Source organism: Prionailurus bengalensis, chromosome C2, assembly GCF_016509475.1.
Source record: "Prionailurus bengalensis isolate Pbe53 chromosome C2, Fcat_Pben_1.1_paternal_pri, whole genome shotgun sequence".
Lineage (NCBI taxonomy): Eukaryota > Metazoa > Chordata > Mammalia > Carnivora > Felidae > Prionailurus > Prionailurus bengalensis.
The window spans coordinates 66,775,133-66,795,954 of record NC_057350.1 but is presented as its reverse complement, the minus strand read 5'-3'; the positions used below and the strand labels follow the sequence as shown (position 1 = coordinate 66,795,954).

General features: G+C 43.3%; 1 pseudogene; it reads left to right on the top strand.

Annotated features, from left to right (window-relative positions):
- The first annotated feature begins 3,211 nt into the window (after positions 1–3,211).
- On the top strand, positions 3,212–20,467 carry LOC122490983 (annotated as a pseudogene).
- The last annotated feature ends 355 nt before the right edge of the window (positions 20,468–20,822 follow it).

Genomic DNA, 20,822 nt, shown 5'->3' with positions numbered 1-20,822 from the left:
CTTCTTTTATTCTTATTGGTATTACAAGCTATGTTAGGATTGTCTTTTTCTCCCTTTCCTTTAAGAGCAAGTTCTGTTTCTTACTCTACAAGGTCTGAAGGGTCTGGCTCAGGACTCTCTGCACTGCAGGCTGCAGTGTTGGTAGAATTACAACAAAACATTCTGTATTTCTTTTCGTAGATTTTGGTAAAAGCCTCTTCAAGAAAGCTACTGATACCCAATATTTCAATTTCAGAGTCAGCTAGCAGAAACTACTCCTTCCCCGAAGAAACTCTGTACCTATTGTGGGTGGGAATAGTATAGCTTCTGGTTTAACAAGTTTGGAGAGAAGGTCTCTATCCAGGTAAAAGATAGTGTTGACATCTTTGCCTGGATTGACTCTGGCTTTCTAAAATGCAGCAACAGTCTGGCCCCTGAAAGACAATCAGGGCTTCTGAGACATTTAGAGTCTAACTCATGTGACTTTTTTAAAATGTCAAGGAGATGGCTAAGTAAAAATGTTGTCATATGAATTTAAGCTCTTGAGGTCTAGAGAGGGACTTACTGCTAGCAGTCTGTGTTCTGTTATAATAATTGTGATCTTCGGCTGAGCAGATCTCTCACTTGGTACCTTGACCAAGCAGAGAAGGTAGAGCCCAGCGATGAGGTTTGTTTCATGTATATGTGACTGACTGAGGACAGCTAAAATGCACCTTACCATCACTTGCTCAGATTTCCTATCAAATTATGTTATCTTCTCAACATGAAACTGTAAATATCTCTAAATTCTTTCATTCCTATAAGCATCTTCCTTACTCTGGAAGTGACATCATCCCATTTTTAAAATGTTGGGGTAGGTTTTGTTTCTTTTATTATGGAAATTTTCCATGTACACAAAGTAGAGGAAATGATACAATAAGCCTCTTAGACTCATCCTGAGCTTTTACATTTGGAAATATTTTGTCAATGTCATTTTATCTATCCCCCCTACATATACATTTCACTTTTCTTTTTGCTGGATTGTTTTAAAGAAACCCCTGACTCTTTCATTTTACCCATAAATACTTTAGGATGTATTTCTAACAATTAAGGAGGGTTTTTTTCCTACATAACCACAATGCTATTATCACACGTAACAAAATTATCAATAATCTCAGGAGCATTTTAAAAATAGGATTCTGGAAAAAGCAAGCCAAAGGAATGAGTAATATAGAATTTCAAGCACTATGGTAAGCAGTTTGGGAAGATGCTTTTAGCAAAGAGGGTACTTTCACTCTTGCAAATGACATCACAGAGCCAGATGCCACTTTCTCCTACATATCCATAATTGGATTTACTTTCTTACCCCCAAATATATTCCCTGGTCCAGTTCAAGGCATCAGCAACCACCCAGGAGCTCAAGCTCCAGAAACAGGGTCCTTGTAGAGTTTCCCCCTGCCCCCACCCCTTTAGCACTCCCTTTAACCAGTTTTGAAGAGCTAAAACTCAGGGTGAATATTGCTCATATCCATCCCCTCCTTTGCATTCCCACTGCCGCTCCTTTTGTCTGGGCCCCTGCTATCTATCTCTACATTGAGGTTATTGAAAGATTTTGATTTGTGTTCCTCCCAGAAACAGAGCCTGAGACAAGGATTTGAGTATAAATAATTTATTGGAGAGGTGATCCCAGGAGACCTGGAAGCTGAGCTGGGGAATGAGACAGGGACGTGAAAGAAGCCAATACAGGATGTGTTAACAAGCACTGAAGGACACTGGAGCTCCATCCCAATGGACAAGTCTGGGAGACAGTACAGAATACCCCTCAGCATTATCCCAACCAACAGGCAAGGGAGCTGGGCTCTTATTTATCCATCAGGTCTCCACCTGTCATTGCCTTATGGCTGCTTTCAAGGGCAAGAAGTCCCCAGCACTTCTAGCCTGCACTGTGCATGGCCTAAGCCTACTACCAGCCAGAACACAGAGGGTCATGGGCCTTCAATGTATAACAGTAATGCTAAGGGGACAAGGGCAGGGCACTGAGAGCACTACATTGCCTCCCTTCTCACTCTCTCCTTCACAGAGGCAGGAATAACTTTCTAAAGTGCAAATCTGATTCAGGTACTTCCCTATTCAATAAAAAGGGTATGTGGATAATGCTGCAGACCAGTATTGCTTATTTCCCCTTACGGAGGTGACGGCCTTGAGTGGTGCTGAACCATATGATCCTGAGTGCCTTTGGCATACCTGTTGCAGGTGGCCAAAGTCTGGGTTGGACTTTGAGGAACTACTTGTGAGTTCAATGAATACATAGCTTTATTCATATGTTTATAGTTAAAACCTTGTTTACTTACAGAACAGGTTGGGAGGGGAAGTGACAAATGATTGCCCCTGGTTTGGATTCCACTGGTGCAGACCTTTACCTCTAAATAGTTATATATAACCCTTCCCAGACAGCAGAGTGCCTCTCTCTCCACTGGTGCACCAAAATTATTGTGGCAATACTTTGTTCTTTATGCAGTCACATTATCTGGGAATCTCAATGTGATTTACAAGCTTACATAACTTCCCAAATGAGTCAGCATGCTCATCAAAAAGGCAGCATGGTGCAGTGGAAAGAACATGGCATTTGGTGCCAGATAGAAAGTTCAATACCTGCATCTGTCACTTACTAACTGTGTGTTAGACAAGTTATCCTACCTCTCCAAGCCTCAGTTTCTTCCGATAACGAATGCGGATGGGAATACCTACCTAAGAGGGTTATTATAAGGATTAAATGAGGTAAAGAACGCTCAGTGTGATACATCAGAGGCCCTGAGTCACAGTTCACCTTCCCCATCCTATATCCTGATTTTACTCATCTGGCAGAGTTCTTGAACCTTACTGACCTGCAGTGAGTAGAAAATGCTGATTTCCTACTAGACAAAGCAAGTAAAGCTTTATCTCCTTTTAGCACTAGTGGATTTTAGATGAAAATCTGAATCAGTTCTTTGTAAAGGAAAAATGCTCTTGCTCCACTCTGGGCAAAGCATCCACATCATGTATGAAATAAATCCGTACCAGAAAGGGCTGGTGTGCTCCAGGAAGGGCTGGGCTGCACAGTCTGGCTCGGCACCCACGGCAGTCAAAGATTGCTGGCGTTTAGAGGTGACTTAGTGAGCACACGGCAAGACATACAGCCGGAAAAATGAAATGTGCAGGAGAGGATTGAAACCCCATCTGCATAGCTGTTGAGCGCGGTGGGGAGCGGTGAGGAATGGCGTTGCAGAATGCCCTTCGAGAGACAAAGCGGCAGCATACAAATGAGGGCACTGCTGTGCCAGCCAGGGCTGAGGATGATTCTGGAACTGTCTTTTCCAAAGTGGTTGGAGCAAATGCCTGCAAGTTAAAATAATAATAATAAATAAAATCCCTGGTCAGCAAATTAACACTGCTGCAAATGTTCCTCCCTGCCGGTTGCAACGCTATTAGGGGAGGATTACCAGACAAGCTGATTTCCAGGATCTTTATAGCCCGCATAATACATAGTTAGCAGTCAGCTGGGGTCAGCAGAGAGAGTGTTTATAATTAAGGAGTGATTGGTGAGTATGTCCATAACAGCAAAGAAACCTCTAAAAAGAAAAATCAGGAGCCAATCTTTGAACTTAGAAACTAGAGAATGTTAGAACATGAAAGATTCCTTCTGATCATTGAGCTGTGCTGATGATTTTTAAATGCTAAAGAAACAGTAGAACCTTTCTTTCAAGTAAAATCGTATGCAGACTCTCCCCCTGGAAGGCAAACAAAAGGAATGCTGCTCCGAGTAGGGGAGGGAAGAGGAGAGGACAGTGTGGTTCTGGAGCCCCAGCCTCTCCCACTCCCAGCCTTCACTTTAGATCTGCCACTGTGGCCCCGAATATAATCTGCAAATCATTAAGCCCCACCGACCGTGGTGTGAAAACCTCTAGGCTAGTCCACCCCATACATTGTACAAATGAGTTTTGGCTCAAAGAGGGGAAGCGATTAGTATAAGGTCACCCAGCAGAACTGGGACTAGAGCCCAAACCTCTTGAGTTTAAATTCCTTGCTCTCTCCTAAAAACTACCTCCCCTTATAAAAAAAAAAAAAAAAAAATGAAAAGTATCTTTAAAGATAAAGTTACCTCATGAAATAGCTTGTTAAAGTAAATGAGAAAGACAGAGGCATCCAAGTGTAAATACTGGCTTTGGAAAGAATCCATTTCTATCTTCTTGACTGCTGGACCCAAGTGCAGCTTTTATTACATTTATTTTTAGGACTTTCAGCATGGCAGTCACAAAATCCAAGTAGATTTGCTAAACTAATGGCCTCTTATACCAGGGTAAATCTAACCAGTTTGTGCCTTCTAGAAAAAACAACCTAAAACTACAACAGCTTAGTATCTTTAAAAAATTATTTTTAATACACTGGCATAGTAAGAAAGGAATCTAAAATGCATGGTAGATGGAGATGGCCAAACCAAAGCTCTTATACAGCGGAGCATGAGGCATTTCAGATTCCTGACTCTACTTCCCATTGTGAGACCTTGAGCAAGTCACAACCTCTCTAGCCCTCAATCTTTTTTCAAAAATCTACAAAATGATGAAATCATTAGTCATTAAAAGTCAATATTCAACAGAACCCTGACACAGAACTGTCCAGTGTGCTGGTCAGCCAGCACTGTGCGTGTTCACAACAGAGGCCTCTGTCTCTGAGTCAGAGGGTCTGGGAGCACAATTACTGTAGTAGAGGAGAGAGAAGCAGCAACATGGAGATGCTGTAGGTTGAAAGGAAAGAAGGAGGAGGGAAGCAGATGCAGAGAAGAGCAAAGGGCTCTCCTTTCATGCATCAGAGGATTGGATTTTGATCAGCAACCATCCTAGACATTTATGTCACACCTATTACCCTGAAGTCCTCTAAATGTTTCCTAATGGACTTGGCTTTGGGGATTCCATTCAAGGCCTTGAGCCATGTGGTCTCATTTTAAACTGGGAATGTCCAATTAAAATAGTAGCTATGTGGTAGCAAATGATAAAATGATACCAAGTTTTTATAAGGGGAAGAAAAGCAACATTTTTTAAAATACAACATCCCACACATTTTGTTTGTTATTCAGTTTAATGCTTACTATAACTTTTAAATTAGATATCATTTCTCCCCATTTGACAGATCTAGATGCAGAGAGGCTTAGTCTCCTTTAAGATAACAAGTATTTTATGTAGCTGTTGGGACTGTAAGCCCCCTCAGGAGAGAGACTTTCTTTCTTTCTTTCTTTTTTTAATTTTTTTTAAATGTTTATTTATTCTTGAGAGAGAGCATGAGCAGGGGAAGGGCAGAGAGAGAGGGAGACACAGAATCAGAAGCAGGCTCCAGGCTCTGAGTTGTTAGCACAGAGCCTGACATAGGGCTGGAACTCACAAGCCGTGAGATCATGACCTGAGCCGAAGTCGGACACCCAACCAACTGAGCCACCCAGGAACCCCAGGAGAGAGACTTTCTTGTTCGTGCTTCTGTCATCAATGCCAAACACAGTGCCTGGTGCATAGGTGATCGGTGCACATCACTAAAGGAAACTGAAGGAAAAGGCCAAGCTTTAAATCCAGATCTGCTCAACTCCCAAATCTACTTCTTACTACCACCAAACTTATACAATTTATTAAAAACAACTGTTATTTGGCCAGTTGTTCTTAACCCCTTCTTTACTATGTAATTGGAAGTGTTATGAGCTCTGGTTTCTGTGCCTGTTTGAAGCTCTAGCTACCTAATTGGTTACTGAGTTCCCATCTCTTGACTGAATCTATAATTAAGCAGGTTTTTTTAAGACATAGTTAGCCATAGTCCCAGGTTCCCTAAAATGTATAACATTCACCCAGAGGACCACACTTGAAGAAAAACACAGAACTGGAAAATATTGTATCATACTCCAGTATCATTGCTCTCCTCAGTCACCTTAAGCAATTACAGAACAAAACGGTGCTGTTTTTTTTTTTCTAATCAGTAAACACAAATTTTAAAACGCAACTTTCATAGAGTTTCTTCACAGTACATCTTAGAAATGAAGCAAATCCTGATACAAGGATGCTAGTACACAAGGATGGTAACACATTGCAGTCTATGTCCAGGAACTGGATGAAGGTAAGAAATTAAAGACTTGTCAAGCATGTTGTATTACAAGGGCAAACTCAGGTGTGCCTGGGATCTTGCTCTGATTAATGCTTCAGGGCTCAGCAAGGCAGGCCCAGTGATCTGTGGGTGAGTGGTTCTGAGAGAGTGAGCAATCAAAGTCATGTCTTCTTGTCTTTCTCACTTAGGGCCACTTCCTCTCTGGTGTGTTGACCAAGGCTATACCTGGCATGGCTTCAGTCATCCCAGGGTACTTCACTAGGCCTTTTCAGTTGTGTGCTCATCTATTTCTTCCTCCCTCCACTTTTCGCAAGTATTGACCAAGCTCTCATGGGCTTAGCCTCTGCAAGGTGCTGTGGGAGCTACAGAAAGAACAAAGTATGAGCTTCTAGACTCTTGTGGGCATTACTGATTATATACCTGGAACTCAAGTGTGACCACAAGGCCCCCACCGAGCTGAGCTGGTGACTTAATTATTATCACCTTCCTTCCTCATCAGCTCCTGAGGTCTTAGAAAGTCTGTCCTGTTATCATAGCCTGAGGAGTGTAATTCTCCCTTATTTCGCTCCACACAGGGGTGCACCATGACATCAACACAAATGCAGCCCTCTTGCCTTGAGTGAAATAGCACCCATGTTACCATGCCTGCACAATCAGAAAGGTGACAACCCTTTACAAATCAGTCAGCTGGAGAAGATACAGGGTCAGTTCAGCTTTGTGGATAATTCTCCTTGTTTTCTATACCGGGTTTGGTTACCTCTATCTGCCTGCACTGAACTACTATATGTATAATATATATATATATATGTATAATAATATATATATATATGTATAATATATATATATATTTGCTTGGTGGTAGGTCTGGGTCTCTCAGAAGTCAAATATTCTCTCTATTTTCTCCTTATTTCCTGCTCTGATTTTCCCTCTAGAACATCTGCCCTGGTCAAAATCTTTTTTTTTTTTTTTAATGACAGTTTTATAGTGTACAGTTCAGTGCTTTTTAGTGTATTTTCAGAGTTATGCATCACCACTATCTAATTTCAGAACATCTTCATCACCCCCAAAAGAAACCCCATAGTTATTAACAGTCACTTCCCGTCTCTCCCCCCGCCCCTTCCCCTTGACAACCACTAATCTATTTTCTATTTCTGTGACTTTGCCTATTCTGGACATTTCATAAAAATGGAATCATACAATATGTGGTCCTCTGTGACTGGCTTCTCTCAATCAGCATGAAGGTTTCAAGGTTAATCCATGTTATAACATGGATTAGTACTTCATCCCTTTTTGACTAAATAATATTCAGTTGTACAGACAGACTGCATTTTATTTATCTGTTTGTCAGCTAGTGGACACTTGGGTTGTTTCCATTTTTTGGCTATGAGGAATAATGCTGTTTGAACTTTCATGTACCGGTTTTTGTGTGGACATATGTTTTCACTTCTCTTGGGTATCTATCTAGAAGTGGAACTGATAGGCTGGCGAAAATCTTAAGGAACCATTTCTAATGGTCTTCATTCCTATCTGTTTCCCAGGGAATACAGTTTCTCTATATTCATTAAACAAAAGGGAACGATCAAAGCAGGAACTTCTTCACCAAATCCTGGACACAGTCTTTGCTTTTCCAAATTAGTTACAAAGCCCAAACATCTCCACTCTAAACAACATGCAGCTTCGAGTAACTGTGGCATGCCCAGGACGGGGACCAGTCACTGCAGTGATTCACATTAAACAGCAGCTTGTAGCACCCAGAAAGGGTACACAGAACCAGCCTCTTCTGACCAGGCTTTAATCTTATAAACAAAGGAACATTTATAGTCATGTCATTCTCTGCTTATAACTGATTCCTTGAAATCTAGTCTCTTGTATCCTGTCCATAATCTTGGACTATGATCTCAGGGTTATGCATGGCCTGGAATAAGCAAGGTACAACCTTGGAATCCTAAATTGCCCTTTCCCCACCAACTGCTCTGCAGGTTTCTGTTTATAACTGAAGTCTGCCCTCTGCTGGTTGTAGCTGGCCCTGACCTGCAACATGGAGCCGCTGAGCAGATTTCTTCCAAGATCATTTCTTCTCCAGGAGCATTTAGGAAATTGCTACCATTTACTCAGCTTATAGCAATACAGAGAAATGGCATCTTCTGAAGGGTATTCCTCTTTTATTTTTTTACTTTTTGATGTTTGTAGATTTTTCCCTTTTATTCAAAAAGTAAGTTTCAGTTACTTATGAGCCACTTTCATTTGTGATAAATAACCATTATTTGTATTTATGCAGTGCCTGCCAAGACCCTTCTGTTCCTATTGACTCATGAGTCACTAAAATACTCTTCCATGGTAGAAGTGGGCAAAGGCTACTTGAGATAGAACATAATATGAGTTGTGGGCTATCATCTTGCCTAGTAGTTTTCCAGAGGTGGTTTGTAGACTGCCTTGAGTAAAGAAAGACCCAGGGACTGATTCTCCTCAAGTTTTGTGGGATATCCCACTTGCCCTGTTGGAAAGCTGCAGGGCATCAGACATTTGGGGATCCCATGCAGATATGGCAACCAAGTGGGCACTCTGGCCAGGGAAGCAGATCCAGGAGGGACATGAAATATAAGTGGGGAAGGAAGCCAGAGCCTAAGGAGACCAGGAGACAATGTAAGCAAAAGGCTGAAGTGGTGACAGGAGGAAAGAAAATAGAGGAGGGAAGGTGGTTTTACAAGGGCAGAACAGGGGACTAAAGAAGTGACTGCTTCCCTGAGGACCATTACTGCTTTCTGCAATGCAGTAAAAATCTGTTCAGTTTTTAGGTAACAAAGGAGAAGGAATCCTTTCGATGTTTTTATCCAGAGTCCTTGAGAATAACTGTATGCCTCTGAACTCATGTTTTAGGAACATTTTAACTTTCTTCCCTGAGAGAAATGCAGCACTTTCATGAAAGAAAACTTAATTTTTAGAGACACAGTTTGTGTTTCTAACATCTGAGTGGCTGGGAAGGAGGGGACTCACAATGATTCGTTTATGATGAGCATACATTCTAGCCAGAATTCTGGAAATCTGTCCCCCTTCCCGAAAGTACAGCCATAGTGGGGACTCTACTGCCTAGAGCCCCTACTGGTTCCACTGCTCATCCCAAGGCCACCCCCCAAAAGTCTCACTGTCCTTGTCAGTCTCCTCGGAACCACAGAAACCAGGGCTCAGTGTGTAACAGAGATTCCTGTGTCCTGTTCAATCTCTTCCTTTCCATCTTCCTCTTGCCTCCACCTTTACCTCCTTCCCTAGTCCTCTGGATGCAAGTTCTCTCCTCCTACGTCGCCCCTCTCTAGGCTTTGTGACTTGGAACTCAATCACTTTAGAAACGACAGGGCTTACTGTGTTCCCATGCTGGATGCTGCCCCTTTAAAAGCAACCTTAAGTTGGAGGGAAGAGAGAACCAGGTCTTCTGCCTTTCCTCCCAGAGATAAAAGCTATTCTTAGCAGTCAAATCGGCTTGGCATTTGGGGAGACTTGTATTTTTCTCCTTCCCACCCCAGGGGTTTTGCCATTGCAATTCCTCTTCCTCATAAAGAAAAGATGAAGGGGATAAAGAGAAGGGGAAAAAAGGAAGGACGGGCACCATCGCTGCTGCCCCAGTAGGCTCTTCTCGGGACTTATTGTGGAAGGCTGGTCCGGTTGGAGCACCCTCACCCCAACCCCATAAGACCAGTTTAATTCTAGCAGTCATTTTTCAGGCAAAAAGACTAAAGGCCAAATGAGCTCCCTTCAGGCCTTTCCACAGCACTTTGTATGTGGCACGTGTTCATTAAATATGTTTGCTCAGCCAGCCTCCTGCCTGTACCCTCATTAGGGTGGGTCTCTCAGGACCGCCTTCACTGGGCAGTTAGGGCCATGGCAATCTGTCAGGGCATTTAAAACCCAGCATTAAAGAGCAGGCTTCGGAGAAACCAGGAACTAGGGAAATAAAAAATTTTTTAGTTTTAAAAAAGGAAAGGAAAAACATGGATGTGCAAAGCTCAAGAAGCTTACGTAATCCGATTCCGCTTGGACCCAGATGGTGAAATTCTGCAGAGCGGCCAGCAGGGGGAGCTCAGGCAGTGTGTCAGAACGCCGGCGCGGAGGTTGCCTGGAGCCAAAACTCCGCACAAACAAAACAATGAACCTTTGTGGTTTCTCTTGGGTTCTTAATCCAGGCCGGCTCAGTCCAGGACGGCCTGATCATCATTGTAGGGGACTCAGCTAGCATCTCGCAGAACACCGATTTCATAAGTCTGTCTGCCTGCCTCTGTCCCCCAAATTGTTTCCTCTGTGTTCTGTTCGACCTCTAATTCTTTTTCTCAAACTCTCTCGGTAACCCTTTGTACCTCTTTTTATAATTCTTGTTTTCTCTGAATCTGTGTTTCTGTCTGTGCTTCTTTCTTGTTATTTCTCTGCATCATCCTAGGTCTGCTAGTCACATAAATGAAAAATAAATGGAGATGAACCCACCCAAGAGCTGAGCTTTGAAAGATTTTGAGATCTTGCAAAAACTAATACTTTGATTAAAATGTACGCTGTGCCACAAAAGTGGTTAATTCTGCCACTACTTAGCTGTGCAGTCACGTCTTTCATGTCTATTCTCTAGTCTCTGTCCTCCAGGCCTGCTGCCCTTGCCACCCTGCAGTCTCTCCACTGCCATTGGTTACTGCTAAGCTGTTGCCCACCTCCCCCAACTACTGACCTCCAGTAGTTGCCTCCCTCCCTGACCAACAGGACAAGGTTTTCCAGGTCTTTTAGAGAAGATGCCCACACCTGAATAGCTGAACCTCTAGTGACACAGTGTTTCTTACATAAGACCCAGCCCCTCATTTCCAGAACATGAAACTCTTGTGGGGTCAGGGGTTGAGGGGCTCCAGGGGAGAAATAGAGGGACTCAGCTTTGCACTCTACATGGAACCTCTTATTATCTAATATTGAGGTGCTGGACTGGATCTGGTCCACTCTGTCACAGTATCTTCATTCATGGTGACTTTCTCTCAGGGATCTTCCTCATTGTATTTCTTTCCAGATTGACCCTCAGGGACCTTTAGTTTATCACACAATCTGTATATCTGAGTCTGTGGGGTAACAACCAAAAGATTGAATTCTTTTTTCTGGGCTTTTGAGCCCTGGAGATTCAAGAAATGCAACTGAGTGTATGTTTTAAGGTTCCAGAGCATCCTGGGACAGTCAAGCACCCCGAGCATTTGATGGAAGGCAGCTTTGCCTGGAGCCCAGAGAGGCCAAAAGAGGACCCTGAGCATGCACAGCATACAGATAGCTCCTGGGCAGTGATGCTCAGCAGGAGCTATTTCAGTTCCAGCCCTAAGTACTGTGACTATGGCAGTGGCAGTGATGTATCCTCATTTCTACACGCTATCATCTCTACCTCCAAATCTATTCTGTTCTATCCAGGTTCTCATTATTTTTAAGATCCAGTCATATGTGTCCCTGAGAGATGGATTATAATATTAGATCTGGTAGGACATGATACTCCTCAGTACCTTAACTTTCAGTACCTTAACTCTTGTTATCTTAACTTTCTTTAAGCCTCCTGGATTCGAGGATGGTAGTGGTGCTACGATCAGATCACAGTTATCTCTGCCCTGCTCAATTCTTGGTAACCATCATCACTTCCTAGTTCCAGAACCTGTTTGGAACCAAGGTTAAGACTAAAGTAGGGAGTAGGGGGACAGACAGGCAATGCAATTTAAAGATATTTACCACTTTCTTGCCCTTTCTAGGCCCTGACCATACAGAGAGTCTGAACAAGACATAGACCCTGTCATCAGGGAGCAAATGCTTCTATTGGAGTGACCCACTGTCTCTCTGATGGGAATAAAAATGAAACTGCTGCAGAAAAACCCAGCACTGCAAAGTGCTAACATCATCAGGCAGGTTGCCTCTGCAGTGCAATCTATAATCTCTGTGACTTCCAGAACCAAAGAATTGCTATATGAGTTTCTAAATTAGGCTTTGCGTTACTTTGGAAATTAACAAAGCATTCCTTCCCACAGACTCTGTTCCCAAATTAAACATTTTGTGCTTGTACAGCTGTTCAAATGTTGGTGAACTGAAGATGAAAAGGTTCTTAGGAAGGGAAGAGAGGTGGGTGCCTAATAAGGGGAGGGGAGCACTGCGGGGGAGTTCTTGGAGGGGGAGCTGGAGGTCAGGTAGCAGAGATTACAGAACAGTTAGAGAAGTTTATAATCCAGTTAGTGAGCACATAAAATGTTTTTTAAATTATTAGGTCTAGATAAATGTAGGTTAAGGGGGCCCACTATGATCAAGTATTTAAAGGCATACTTTTAAGTGGAAAACTTGAGAAGTGGCTATTCCCCTCCTCTAATCAGTAGAAGCCAGAGGAAACAGGAAATAAACAAAAACTGCTAAGATGGCATCTTAAGGTCATTGTGAGGCCCACTTTTCAAGATCTGACAACTGTTAAACACTAAAATGGGTCACAGAGGATGGCTGTCACCATGGCTGTGACTCTCCTCCAGAGGTATTTATGGAAAGAACAGAGCCTTTGTGTTCCACAATGCTGCAGGTAACATCCAGGGTAGAGACAGAGGCATGTCCTGGATGAGCTAGCTCCCCAGGTTCTCTTCTAGACTGGGAAAGAAAAGAACTCTTATGGCATTAGAGGCCTTTAGCAGCAGCTAGAGAGAAATGGACAGATGAAAGGCCCACGGTCCCCACTGGCCCACCTCTCACCAACATGCCAGAGACCCTTCATTAAGCCGCCTCTGTGTCATTTGTTTCATGAACTTGTACCTTGATCTTTGCTTACAGGGATGTGAGCCATCTTGGCAAATGTTTTTTTAGAAAGCCTTTGCTCACAAAAATTCTGTCTGCAATATTTGGATTGGCTACCAGGCCTCTCATTTTCCACACAAGTTGTTCCCAACTTATCTCTGGGTCTCTTCCAGAAAGGCATGAATTATTTGGTGGTGATGTAACTTGAAACCCAGATTCCACTTGGAAACCACTTTCATAGAGGTTGGCTGGGTGGTAAGGAATGGAAATGGGGACTGGAGAAGAAGAGAGTGAAGAGGTTTAAAAAAAAAATCCAGGTTTAGCCAGATAGTATTTTCCATGCAGCTGAGGGAGCAAGAGGCCCTGCCTTCAGTAGACAAGGCCCCAGGACTCACAGAGTCAGAGAGCTGTGCTGGGCACTGGCTGTCTGGCTCCCCTGCAGTTCCAGAGCATGGCCCTGGAGAGGCTGTCCTCTGGTCTTGGCTATGACACCTTTTACCTGTATGGTGCTTTATGGTTTCAAAAGCACTTTCACACACTTGTCTTATTTGATCCTCACAATTATGCTATGAGAGAGGTAGGACACAAATTATTACCCCCATTTTAGAGATTAAGAAACTGAGGATCAGGGCAGTCAGGCAATGTGCTATCACACAGATAGCAGGTGGAAAGCCAGAACTCCAGCCCAGGTCTTCTAACTTGAGCTCATTTACTCATCCTTGTGAGCAGTCCAGTGTGCCTTTGAAATCAGAGAATTCTGGACCTTCTCTCCAGAAAGATAAACTTGGAATTTTTAGATGCTGAAACTCAACATAGACTCCAGGTAAAATTCCCAAACTTTCAGCCACCCTTATGAATTCTTGCAAATGTATGCATGCCTTGCTTCCCTGACCAGACTGCAAGCTCCTTGGAGGTTCAGGCTGTGTGTTTTCTCTTCCTTCCCATTCGCTCTCATAACTCTCACAGAGCCAAGCACCTAGCCAAAGCTGTTGCATTGCCAGGAAGAGGTAAGGCAAAGTAAAGAAAGCAAACTAAGTAAGTGGGACAGATGTCCATTTCCACATTTGACCACTTGTCCTACAAGAACTGGTATCCTTGTACATGTTCTGTCCAAGACAGTCATCTGCCAGCCACACTATTTCCCAAATCCTAGAATACAGCAGTTTCCCATGGTGACAGCAGAAATATCTTCCTCCTCGACATAATTTTCCAGGCACAAGATGGGCTCACAAGCATGAAGAGGTAACAACCTCAGTGATCTCACACCCCAGGATCCTGATGTAAGTAAAGAAAGCAGACTGGCTGCCTTAGCTGGGGAATAGAGGTGGGTCCATGGGAGGGGCTGTAATGAGCTTAAATTGAGAGGGAGGGGTGGTAGTGAAGCAGGAGCAGCAAGAGCATCCAAGGAACACTGCTGAGGACATCTGGGTGACCAGAAGGAGAGAGTGCCTTCTGGCAGTGGGAGGGGTAAATGTGCCTGGGGGATGCCTCAGTAAGGCGGAGCCCAAGGCCAGTGACATTCTCTGACCACAGTGTTCACTTGGCACCAAACCTCAGGGCCATCTTGCTTCATCTCCCTAGAACTCATCAGCAACTGTGACTCCAGTTTTCTCACCAGAGCTACAGGGAGGAAACACTCAGTGATAATCCAAAGGCAAGGACAATTGACTAGTTAAACAGAGATGGCCCCAGTTTAAGACCTTTGCCCCATTGTTACCCTGCCACCTCTTCGTTACCCTGTATTGCAAGTCCTTACTTTCCCAGGTTTGGTGGAGAAGGAAAAGGATTCCAAGACTGTTGTAAGCAAGCGGGGCCACTCCCAATAAATGAGACCATCCCGTACCCTAGGGACTGACTCAGTTGAGTTTCACTGGTCAGAAGAATCTGAATTTCAGACAAAGGAGGTCTCTGTTTCTTACCTTGTAGATAACAATGACTCTACTATGAGAACAATTCTAGGGTGATACAATATTACAGAGAACCAGGACCCTAGAGATTATTACATATTCATCCAACAACCTCATTGACACATGAGGGGACTTAAGAAAATGGCAATGACATCAGTGTCCAAGCCAACCAGGAAGTTAGTGAAAGAATCTGCACTAGAACCCAGAGGTCTTGACCCAATACCACACTAGCGCTTCTCCTATCTTACCCACCCTGGCCCTCTTAGATGGCAAAGGTTTCCACCCAGGGGCAACTCTGAGCAACCAAGGAAGGAAGGTCTGAATTTGCAAAACTGCTTTGTGGAAACTACTGCTCTTTAGGAGACCTTCTTATGTTGCAGCCAGCCCTGGGACTGTGTCCTTGCCTCCCTGCATCCTGTAGGGAGAGAGAGAACCGAAATTTTTGTTCTAAACGCCCTTCTGGCCACCAAGCCTACCCCCTCTGGCCAAACCCAGTACCTGATCTCATCCTAGTGGATCTCCACCCACCAGTCTTGGTGCCTCCTCCTGGAGCAAAGGGGCTGATACCTTGTCAGGTACAAGTTGGAAGTGGAACATGTTGCACAGACATCCCATAAATGCTCTACAAGTGAATAACTAAGGTTCCACATCTCCTACACTGCCTCCAGTTCACACTTCCAAAAACATCCAGCAAACTTGCGTTCAACCTGTGGATCAGATTAGGTCAAATAAACAGATATTTATTGAGGTATTATTGGAAAGCCAATGTACAGGTGCTGAGCTCTACACAAAGACATGCCCAAGTCCCTGCCTTCAAAGGACTCAAAAGCTAACTAGGGGAGACCAGGTGATATTTCATTTTAAGTTAATATCACAAGGTAGCGATACAAGAAGTGCCATGAAGCAACAAGTAACCATTTGCAAAATTACTGGAATAGAAAATCTGTGTGTTGGTACACAGGAAAAAACACTGTGAACTGAACGGTTCAGGGAAGCTTGTAGAAAAGGAAAAACCTCATCAGGGCTTTGAAGGATGGGTAGAATTCAAAGGAGTGGAGAGAAGGTTTGAAAGAGCATTACAGAAATTGGTAACTGAGAAAAGATGCAAAAATAGGAAAATGCAAGTGTGTTGAGGGTAGTAAGTAAAGATAATTGCAATAGTAGATGATGCTTATCATGTATCAGACACTGTTCTCAGCTGTTGCATTGTCTCAGCTAACATTAATTCTTCTGATTCTCATGCAGTTCAAATTAGTACTATTATTATCGCATTTTTATAGTCAAAGACACTGAGGCGGGGTGCCTGGGTGGCGCAGTCGGTTAAGCGTCTGACTTCAGCCAGGTCACGATCTCGCGGTCCGTGAGTTCGAGCCCCACGTCAGGCTCTGGGCTGATGGCTCAGAGCCTGGAGCCTGTTTCCAATTCTGTGTCTCCCTCTCTCTCTGCCCCTCCCCCATTCATGCTCTGTCTCTCTCTGTCCCAAAAATAAATAAATGTTGAAAAAAAAAATTTTTTTTTTAAAAAAGACACTGAGGCATAGAGAGGCTTAAGTAATTTACCTGAGGACAGTGCTTATAAGTGACTGAGCTGGAATTTGAGCCCAAAGGCTACACATTTGGCCACTGCTTCTCTCATTGTGGCTAGAAGGGTTGATTTCTTGGAAAGGTGTGTTGGTGGCAGATCATAGAGGATCTGGAATACTACGTAACAAACTTGGACTTGACTTTGTGGTCAAAAGGAGAAACAATGAAAAGTTTCTGAGCAGGCTGGCACCTGGGTGGCTCAGCTGGTTAAGTGTCTGACTCTTAATTTTGGCTCAGGTCATGACCTCACAGTTCAATTCATACGATCAAGCCCCACTGTCAGCACAGAGCCTGCTCTCTCTCTCTCTCTCTCTCTCTCTCTCTCTCAAAACAAATAAATAAACATTAAAAAAAAAACCCAAAATTTCTGAGCAGGGAAGTGGATCTCAATTTAGGGCATTAAATTGAGACACTGTACACAGGAAGGAAATCCTAAGGACACCTTCACATTTTAAAAAAGCACAGAGAAATATATTAGTACATAGGTACAGATGCCCTTCCTTTTCGTAGAGGGCCTTGTGCAGTTACTTCCATTGGCTTCTCAGATCTTAAGCTAAGAGGGGATAAATCCTTGGTTGGTGGCATGGAGGGAACAACCAAAATGTAAACAGACCTGAAATCTACCCAGGTATGTGATCAAAAGCCAGAGGCTGAGATAGGCTTAGAGGATAGTGTTTACAGGGAGATAGGAGACCTTGGATCAGGAGACAGTGGGGAAGAGTGGAGGGAAGAATATGTCAGACAACAAGTGAGAGCTCAGCAAAATGAGTTGGAACCTTGGGTGTATAGTTCAGTGATATCTTAAGCATGATTGAATCAAAGTTTCTGGAAGAGGCAAAAATATTGTCAGCTATCTCGTTGATTATTTTGTAATAGCAGATAATCTCTTTAGTCCCTTCCCTCTTTTTACAGGCTAAAATGGAAAATCTTTTCTCATGCACAGAATGCTTTTATTTCTCTCTGTGTCTTTTAAGACTCGATTTTGCTAATACATTCTATCCAGCACTATAAAGCCGAGCTTGTTCTCATGACCATCCACTCTAATGAATGTGGGACAGATGAAGTAATAAGAATTTTGAAAGGGTGGTGATGGAAATAAGAGCATCTTTTTGTATTTTCCAGGAACTGTATGCACAAAGAAGCCTGCTCAAGCCAATAGAGTAAAAGCATTGGATAATTTGATTTCTGAGCAGAGATTAGATAATTGTTATGGATGGGACTTTGGGAATGGTCACAGGAGATGAAGCATCATCCTGTTGAGATGGTCTTCAGGGAATATTGGGTGTACGTGAGTGTTATTTGGCTCCTGAGTCACAAAGCATGGGTTGTAGGGCTGGCCTTAGCCCAGGCTCCAGGAAAAATTATGTATTTATCCTTATAAATTGTGGTATTCAGTATAACAATTGCCTTGATTTATGGCCACGCCTTCATGACCCCACTTTTGGAAATGGACTCCAAATCTGAGTTCCAAGCAGCTGTTTTATGTCTACCCACAGGAAGCCAACAAATAAATGATGTGGGGGTGGGTGAAATGGTTTGTGAATGCCCAACTCTGTTCTCTTGAACATACATTTTTGTTTGAAGAAAGAGTTGATTAGTTTGTGTTTAAGTGAGGGCAAAAAACACTCTAATGTAAGAAAATCAAATGTTGTGTAGATATCCCCTCTCCAATCACATGTGTGGCATTGATAAACTGTGGCTGTTGGTCTTTCCTTCCTTTGCTATCTTCTCATCTTCTCAGCTGCTATGATTTGAGAAGACTTAAGCCCAGGCCTAATGCTGAATCATTTCTGGCTGGTGCTGTGCACAAGGGGTTTGGAAATAAGTCACATACCCAGACCCAAGTGCTAGGAACCAAGTGACTACATCCAGGCTCCCATGTTGACCACAAATTCTTCCCTTTAAGCCAGGTCTGGGATAACTACTACCCAGAACTAACCTGGGTACATGGGTGGCCCCACAGCCAAAGTTCTATGTTGGCCCTTCCCTGTATGTTGGCTCAAATCCCAGAGGTGAACTATTACACTGGTTTCCTCTCCTAAGTTCTTACTTCTTTTCTGATTACTTCTTACTTTCTTCTCCTTCTAGAACTAGATTCCATCCATCCGTGTCCCTTCTCCCCACAAGCTGGGGTTTTCTGATGCCAGGTCATGGAATGATTATGCCATGGGACAGGGCACGTTTGTCTAATTGGACCCTCATATTGAGTCCTGTTGATTTAATTCAGTGTTTCTCAACAGGAGTGGAACCACCCCTGAGGGATGTATTGGAAACTCAAGGGGGCATTTTTGATTGCCACAATTATTGGGAGGGGCACTAGTGGCATTTAGTGAGAGGGAACCACGGATGCTATTGTGCAATTGTGTGCAGCACAGGCACCTTAACCAAGAAATGTTGTGTGTCCTGTATAACCTTCAAAAGTCACACTGGACATTTGTGTGCAAAAATCTGTTTATAATTGTCGGGATGTGGAATTCAGTCCCATTTTACTTGGAAATACAAGTTACTTTTGCATAGTTTTAATATACATGGAATTTTCCATACATGCCCTCTGAGCATTAAAGAGAAGACTGTACTGTGTTTGGTTCAGAACTTTACCAGCAATAGTCATAATTTCAGAAAAGTATCTCACTGACAGTGACATCGTTCTTGGTATTTGAGTTGCCAACACACCTGTCTCTGTCTACATTTGTCTCTGCCACATTCACTGTGATCTCAAAGCAATGGACTAGTTTATTCTATCTTCTAGTTAGTCATCCCCAAGCATTAATATACTCTAATACATATTAAAATTTTATTACAAAATATTCCTCTTCTAACAGTATTTTTCTTTATTTTTATAGTTAGGATGTTATATTAAAAATATGTATATAGGTAGTTTATTATCTGTGAATTTCTTTTCATAGTAGTAAATGGGACTTAACAAAACATTCATTTAAAATTAGGTCATTGGCTTTCCGCGCTACCCAGGGAGGGGTCTATAATGGCGTTGTTTTATGTTCCCATTGTAACTTAAAGGGAAACTTTCACAGTGTCTGGAGCCCTTGACGTCCAGCAAATGAAGGAGTAGGATGCCCTCAAATTCCTTGCAGCAGGAACCCAGTTAGGTGGTACCAACCTTGTGTTGGTATTCCAAATGGAACAGTACATCTACAAAAGGAAAAGTGATGGTATCTACATCATGAATCTGAAGAGAACCTGGGAGAAGCTTCTCTTGGCAGCTTGAGCCATTGTTGCCATTGAAAACCTGACTCAGGGGTGCCTGGGTGGCTCAGTCGGTTAAGCGTCCAACTTCAGCTCAGTTCATGAACTCACGGTTTGTGAGTTCGAGCCCCGTGTCAGTCTCTGTGCTGATAGCTTAGAGCCTGGATCTTGCTTCAGATTCTTTGTCTCCCTCTCTCTGCCCCTCCCCCACTCGCACTCTGTGTCTCAAAAATAAACAAACATTTAAAAAAAAGAAAACCTGGCTCATGTCAGTGTCATATCATCCAGGAATACTGGCCAGCAAGCTGTGCTGAAGTTTGCTGCTGGAGCCACTCCTATTGCTGGCTGCTTCACTCCCAGAGCCTTCACTAACCAGATCCAGGCAGCCTTCTGGGAGCTGAGATTTCTCATGGTTACTAATCCAAGGACTGACGACCAGCCTCTCAGAGAGGTGTCTTATGTTAACCTCCTACCATTGTTCTGTGTAACAGAGACTGTCCTCTGTGCTATGTGGACATTGCCATCCCTTGCAATAACAAAGGAGCTCACTCACTGGGTCTGAAAATTGATGCTGACCTGGGGAGTTCTGTGCATGTGTGACACCATTTCCCATGAACATCCATGGAAGGTCATGCCTGATGTCTACTTATACAGAGATCCTGAAGAGATTGGAAAGGAAAAGCAGGCTGCTGCTAAAAAGGCTGTGACCAAAGAGGAATTTCAGGGTGAATGGACTACTCCAGCTCTTGAGTTTATGTGATTCAACTTGAAGTCACAGACTGGTCTGAGGGCATGCAGGTTTCCTCTGTCCCTATTCAGCAGTTCCCTACTGAAGACTGGAGCACTTAGTCTACCACTGAAGACTGGTCTGCAGCTCCCACTGCTCAGGCCACTGAGTGGGTAAGAATAACCACTGAGTGGTCTTAAGCTGGTCTTCCACAAAGGCAAATAAAATGAAATAAGGTTGATGGAAAAGAAACAGTTTCTTTAAAAAACAATTAGCTCATTGGCCTCATCAGATTAAGAATCCTTTGGGGCACCTGGGTGGCTCAGTCGGTTGAGCGTCTGACTTCGGCTCAGGTCATGATCTCGCGGTCCTTGGGTTCAAGCCCCGAGTCAGGCTCTGTGCTGACGGCTCAGAGCCTGGAGCTTGTTTCAGATTCTGTGTCTCCCTCTTTCTCTGATCCTCCCCTGTTCATGCTCTCTCTCTGTCTCAAAAATAAATAAATGTTAAGAAAAAAAAAAAAAGAATCCTTGACCTCAGTGGATGTTGCGGCACTGTCTGTTGAAAGCA